This window comes from Porites lutea, chromosome 9 (assembly GCF_958299795.1).
Source record: "Porites lutea chromosome 9, jaPorLute2.1, whole genome shotgun sequence".
Classification (NCBI taxonomy): domain Eukaryota; kingdom Metazoa; phylum Cnidaria; class Anthozoa; order Scleractinia; family Poritidae; genus Porites; species Porites lutea.
In genome coordinates, this window is record NC_133209.1 from 5,863,081 (window position 1) to 5,869,464 (window position 6,384).

The following is a 6,384-nucleotide window of genomic DNA, read 5'->3' on the forward strand; positions in this document are numbered from 1 at the left end:
AAGATGGGCCTAACATGGGAAAGTTATTCATACCAGTTTGACAGCAGTACGTTTGCGTCTTTTTTTCTCAGCAGTTACAGCGCCACAATAGGCTTGTACTGTATTTATGTTGCACTCAGAGGGTTTGGCCTTACAAAACAAAGGAGGTGCTAGGCCATTTAGGACATTCAGGGAATTGCTCTTTATTGCTGCTTCTGTGTCAGTATCTTCACAGTCTCCATTAAAGTAGAAATGTGGCATAGTATTGATGAATGAATTGTCCGGGTTCACCGTCTCTGTAGAGAACAATTAATATTTTGGTCATATTATAATAACAAATATTATTATTCATTCAAATTATTTCTCCATTTTTGATTGGCTAAAAGCACACCCATAACCAGCTACTGTTGAGCAAATTTGGAAGAATTTTGCGACTGATCAACCGATGAAGTCAAAATTGCAGCGCAATAGACCTTTTTAGCGATATGGCGGCCATATTGAATTAGTTCGATTTAAGGAGCATTATAGGATGCCCAGGGGGCATGAGCACATTTCGTTTGTATTTTCGAGCGTTTTTCGGGACATTTTTTCGTAAAGTTTTCTTAGAATAAGATTGTAATGGGAAAAAAGATCCATGTGCCGTGTTTGGATGTAATAATTAATGATCGCCTTTTTCCAGAGAAATATACAGTGAAAGAACATATTTCTAATACTAAATTAGAAAAAGACGATCATTATTACATCCAAACACGGCGCAAGGATCTTTTTTCCCATTACAATCTTATTCTAAGAAAACTTTAAGAAAAAGTGTCCCGAAAAGCGCCGGAAAATACAAACAAAATGTGCTCATGCCCCCTTAGCATCAATACTCCTTAAATCGAATTAATTGAATATGGCCGCCGAATCGCTAAAAAGGTCTATTGCAGGTTAATACACCGTTAACCAAGTAGACCTGGGGACTAGGTTTAGTTGTTTTGGCTGTGAAAGGAAAAATGGCCGAACAGTCGGCGGAACATTTTACTCGTTTCTCGACGAAGTATTGTCTAAAACATACAAAGAAGATCTCGAAAGATGTTATCCACCTCGACCTTCGCCCTCGGTGGATAACACCCGCCTCGATCTGAATAATTCTTTATACCCTGCGAAAGCAGAATTCATTAATTCCTAATTATTATTCAATCAAAATATTTCCCCGATTCTGACTGGCTAAAAGCACACGCATAATTCACCATAACCAGCTACTAATGACCAAATTTGGAAGAATTTTGCGATTAATCAACTGATGACGTCAAAAGTGCAGCTTCCTTGCAGGTTAATGCACCGTTAACCGAGAAGACTTGGGGACGAGGTTGAGCTGTTTTGGCCTCGATGGATAACACCCTCCTCGATCTCCATAATTCTTCATAAGATACTCAGCCTCATTTATTAATTGATAAATAACTGACCATACTTTATTCTAGAGATAAGATAGAGAAAGCAAGAGAGGATAAAGGGGACAGAGAAGGCATCCCCCATTCACACCCTATTCCACAAGTAATTCGTCTTGAGTTATTTTTAGAATCGGGATAAAGTTATCTCGCATCCTGCGTGGATGTTTCGTGGAGGTTTCGCATAACTAAACGCCGTGCAAAACATGTCGGGCGAAAGGCAATGAAAGTGTAAAGAGATCGAGAGCATTCCTGAATATTGAAGCGAAATGAGTCGGCGCTCACCTGAGAAAAGGGAATCGCTCCATCTCCTCTTCCGAAAGACTCTTGCTCCGTTTATTTGATTTCTTCGGCGCCTTTTTGCTTGATTTGGTGACGGTCGAACTCGAAGGCGCAGGTTTAGGCTTCCCTGCACTTTTCATCCTCTTCGCTTCATCTGCTGAACTATTATCGGAAAGCAGGAGGGCATTTTGTTTGCGCATGCGTCAGTATGGGCTGTTGAAGTGCCATTCACCGGCGAAAAATGTCTGCGCATGCTCTACTACAAATGACACGTGATCTATTTCGGGCAATGTCATTGGCTCTGAGGCAAAAATGCCGGTTGAGATGAAAAAGATAATGGCTGTTTTTTTGACAGTGATAGCGTTGTGGTTTTCTTACCATAGTAAGAGATCAAAAAGCATTTTGGTGAAAGTTTTGAGTGGAATGTTTTCTCTAGAAAATGTAGCGCCTTGGAAACGGCGGACAAACCCAGTGGTGGGTATTTGTCGGAGATATTGGCTTTGCAATCGCCGGCATGGGTGCGAAAGGCATGCCAAAAAGGTGGGTAATTTTGACTTTCTATGCTTACTGTTAGTTTCGTGCACATCGGTACAACAGGAAATTGTAAAGAAGTGAAAGAAAAATTATTGGGCTTTGCTATGTATATAAATTAGCTTGTACCGATGTGCACGGAAGCGACAGTTCTGTTAAACGTGTGGACCGTTTTTGTACCAAATATCGACTTGCATCTTTGAAGTTCAGGGACCCTCTGGAGGCCTAGTTCAGTGTATCCTCAAACATTCGAATTTTTATTTATTAAGCTTCGCTGGCATTTTATGCTCAGGTTAAAGTTTCTCGCCCCACAGTCCAACACAAGAGAAAATTGAAAGGTACAACTGGTGGAGGGCCGTTTGAGCAACAGAATAATAATCATGATTATAATTATAAATAGGAAGACCGCTAAATCTAAATCAGCGCTTTTTCTCTTTAGAATGTGTGTCAAATGGGACACGATTCTGATCGATCGAAAGTGAAAAAAATAGTATTTTCCCTAGAGACCGTACATGCATTATGCGTGCACAAAGTTTGTTTTTTTTAACTGAGAACAAAAATGGCCCTATCATGTTTGGCACCTTATATTACAATTTAAACTATTTCCGGAACGTTTGCTGGAAGTTACTCTGTACTTGTACTTAGACATCTTTTTTAATCAGCCATGGCATTAATGTTTTCAGGTGGATTGTTCCATAATAATTTGCCCCTCTGTATTCCACTGAGAATTCTTTGGCTTTTAATCTATGTATACATGTATGCACTATTATTTTGTCTTTTATTTTTAGCATACATTGCCATACACAAAAAAGAACAGAAAATTATAAATTAACTGCAATAAAAAATTGACTGCAACATTAGAATAAAATTTTATATTAGATGCTGATCAGGTATATTTGTGATAATTATGTAAAGTCTTATTTTTTTGTGAAATAATCTTGAAAAATAGCGGGTAATGTTCCAAAGAAGTATAAAAGTGTAATGAGATTTACATGTAATGATTAAATAAAAATGTTTTGGCTTTTCATAAACTGAGAATTGTCTAAAATAAAAAGGCAGAGCTGTCATTAAGGGCCGTAACCCATAACACCTGTTACAGCTGAGCTCACTTGATGTTAAATTTAAATTTTTGGGACCTGTGTTGGGTGAATCTTCATTGCTATGGCTGTTTCAAAACTTAATGACAGCCCTGAAAAGGGATGGTTATATCTCTGTAGAGCAATCTTTGGAGTTATTTTTTTTTTACACCAACATACTTGCCCTCTTTGGGTCACAGAAGATTGCTAGCATTAGGGGTTTACCTGTACTGTTTATTTATTAATTGTGATTGAGTACTTTTAAGTTTTATAATATACACTGTACCCCAAGGGGGATTAGACGAAAGCCAATCACATAGCGCGAAAGTGTTCCGCGTGGATGACCCACGCTCAGAGTCACGCGTCCTTCACGAATTGGCGCAGAACAAAATGGCGGAAGACGCGGAGAGCGATATTGCTATTCGTTTTGTCGACGAAAACGACTACAGAGAGATTTCTGCTAAAGCTGTGTCAGCGAAACGGAAATTTAAAAAGAATCGCCCTTTCTGGCTTGTTTCTAGCTGAAAGTTCTGGCGAAGAAGATGAAAAAGTCAGTGCAAGCGAGGAGGAAGCTGTTACCGAAAAGGAGAGAGCCAATGAAATACAAGAAAACGTAGAAAGCTCCTATTCCGAAGAAACAGGAGGGCATTTTGTATGCGTATGCGTGCATCCGCTGAACGAAAATAGCGCGGTTGCGTCAAATCTGATGGCGGGAAATCGAAAACTTGCGTAAAGGTACGGTCCTTTTAAAAGCCATTTCGTTGGTGCTTTGAATACCGTACTTTCCTACAAAAAATATTCTCCATGAAAAAAATCGGACGTTTTCTACGCGGGTTTTTCACTTATAGATTTTTCAGCAGTAGGTTTTCTTGGCCCTTTAAGACTTTCAAGACTCAACGCCAAAAAGTCATGTTCCCGTATAAGTCTGATTTTCACTGGCAAAGTAATGCATTTCTATGGTTTGATTTCCAAACTCGTGGTTTTACTTATCAAGGAGGAAATGCATCGTAGCAATGTTCAGCTACTTTAAGAAAAGCGAAAAAAAAATTTACTACGCGAGGTTTATTTATTAGCGCGATGTCTCATGTTAACTGATCACGGAGACACGCGTTTATATATGCCACAAAAACATGAAATCTATGTTTCTTTTTACAGTTTTTCGAAAGTTTTTGCGGAAAAATTTTTACAAAATATTCTACAGGAAATGAAGAATGGAATGAGTTTGAGACAGCAACAATTACAAGTGATTATGTACTACATAATCATTTGTCATGAGCATTTCATAAGCTCAGTTGCAGACAAACGAATGCACATACCCCGAAAAAATGAACAATACTTTTATTTTTCTTTAACTCTAAAAGATACGGAAATTTTTCCCAAGCTACTATTTTGAAGCCACTCTTGAGCAACAGCTCCTGTGTACCACAATCGATTTCTTTCTATTAATTTATATTTGATGACAGTAGTGATCCATTCAAAACAGAGAATGGCCATCACTCCATAAATCTAACTGACGATGTTGTTCACCTTCAAAGCCTGTTTAAACATAAGACAGGAAGTTTGTTAAAGGGGTGCATATAATGCTGTTTCCTCAAAAAATAAATACCACTGCTAGAGGACCCAAATGAGCTAGGATGCGACAACAAACATGACACAAATGGATGGATGAATTTGTCTGTTATAATGTTTCTGTTGGGAGCTTTTTACTGTATCCAGATGAACCCCTTACGTAAGTTGTACAATCATGGAAGAATTATCAAGCAGAAACTGATGCATTAAACAAGAGGAGAAGCTAGTCTCATTCAACATCATTTGTGAACGAAATGTCTCACAAATTAGCATATCAACAAATGTAGTATCCACAAAAATGGTATCATTTAATTAGGAATAAATGCAATTTTTTTGCAACAGAAGCCAGGATTTATTTAAAAGGTGTATTGATAACGTTTCATTTCGTTCTATTTTGGGGTTGGGGAGTTAGGCTAGATTTTCTTTAAGACGCCAAAATGTTATATTTATTTGCATAATGAAATGTAAACAAACAGTGTACCATTAAAATAAGGTGGAAAAAAATCAGAATTCAAACCGATTGCTGTAATTTCTTTTCCGTTGTATAACTAAATGATAGAATATTCTTATTTTCAAAACACAATCTTACTGGCATCAATATATTGATTTAAATTTATAGTCAAAGTGCGTGTATTTAATTTCTCAACGAAGACGTACCGGTGAAGAAAGCTAAAATTACTGAAGAAGGCGATTTTTCACAGCCTTCCTCAAAGCACCATTCATTCGCGGAAGTACTCTTAGTTTCATTAATCATTAACTTAATTTGGGGAGAAAGGTAAGATTTCGACATAACCAAGCCAGCGAAAGGGTGAAAAACAGTTTCACGGCAGAATGGACACTTAATTAACCACTGTATTCCTGAAACGGTTAAGTTCGATTTTAGAGTTATACTATTGAGAAGAATTAAGTATCTATAGGATAATTGTTTAACGAAAAATTCTCACACTGACCTTTTCCTTCTGCTCAAAAAATGTGTACGAAATGTTAGGTCGTATGAACATTCAGCCGCCATCTTGTCTTCGATATACTGTTTTACGAAAGGAAATACTGTCCTGTCAAGGTTCACAGCGAGGCTACAATAAACTCACTTTCATCGTAGATATACCATGCTACCTTAAAGAACACGTTTGTGGAACGTAGCACCCAATACACGTCCTCCAACTCCAGAAAACAGCCTGCAAATATTGGAACTGAACGTAAACAATTCACAGACAAGAATCGCCGAAAGGCGATTTTTAACTGGGCTGACAAGGGGCTATTTTTTCTAAGGGGAGGGGGCGGCTATACACACCCAGGCTACCATAAAACCTTGTCGGCAACCACTGCATGCGACAGAACCCAATGTGAGACTGAAACATAAACTCATTCAGAACATTGTACCCTTTTGAAAGACTTTCGTAACCAAAAAAAAAGAGTACCATTTTTAAGTGGGGGCTGTATAATAACTTTTAAATTCCGCCATTATGAATAAAAATAGACAAGTTAGCCATTAATTCTGAGCAGGAAACAATTTGCATTAT

The 6,384-nt window shown here is 37.9% G+C and overlaps 1 long non-coding RNA gene across 1 annotated transcript; it reads right to left on the reverse strand.

Moving 5' to 3' along the window:
• Positions 1–4,617: 4,617 nt before the first annotated feature.
• LOC140948286 (uncharacterized) lies at positions 4,618–6,384 on the reverse strand. The gene is made up of 2 exons (XR_012167023.1): positions 5,815–6,384; positions 4,618–4,831 (listed from the first exon to the last, which is right to left on the reverse strand). It is a non-coding gene; the product is annotated as an uncharacterized lncRNA (long non-coding RNA).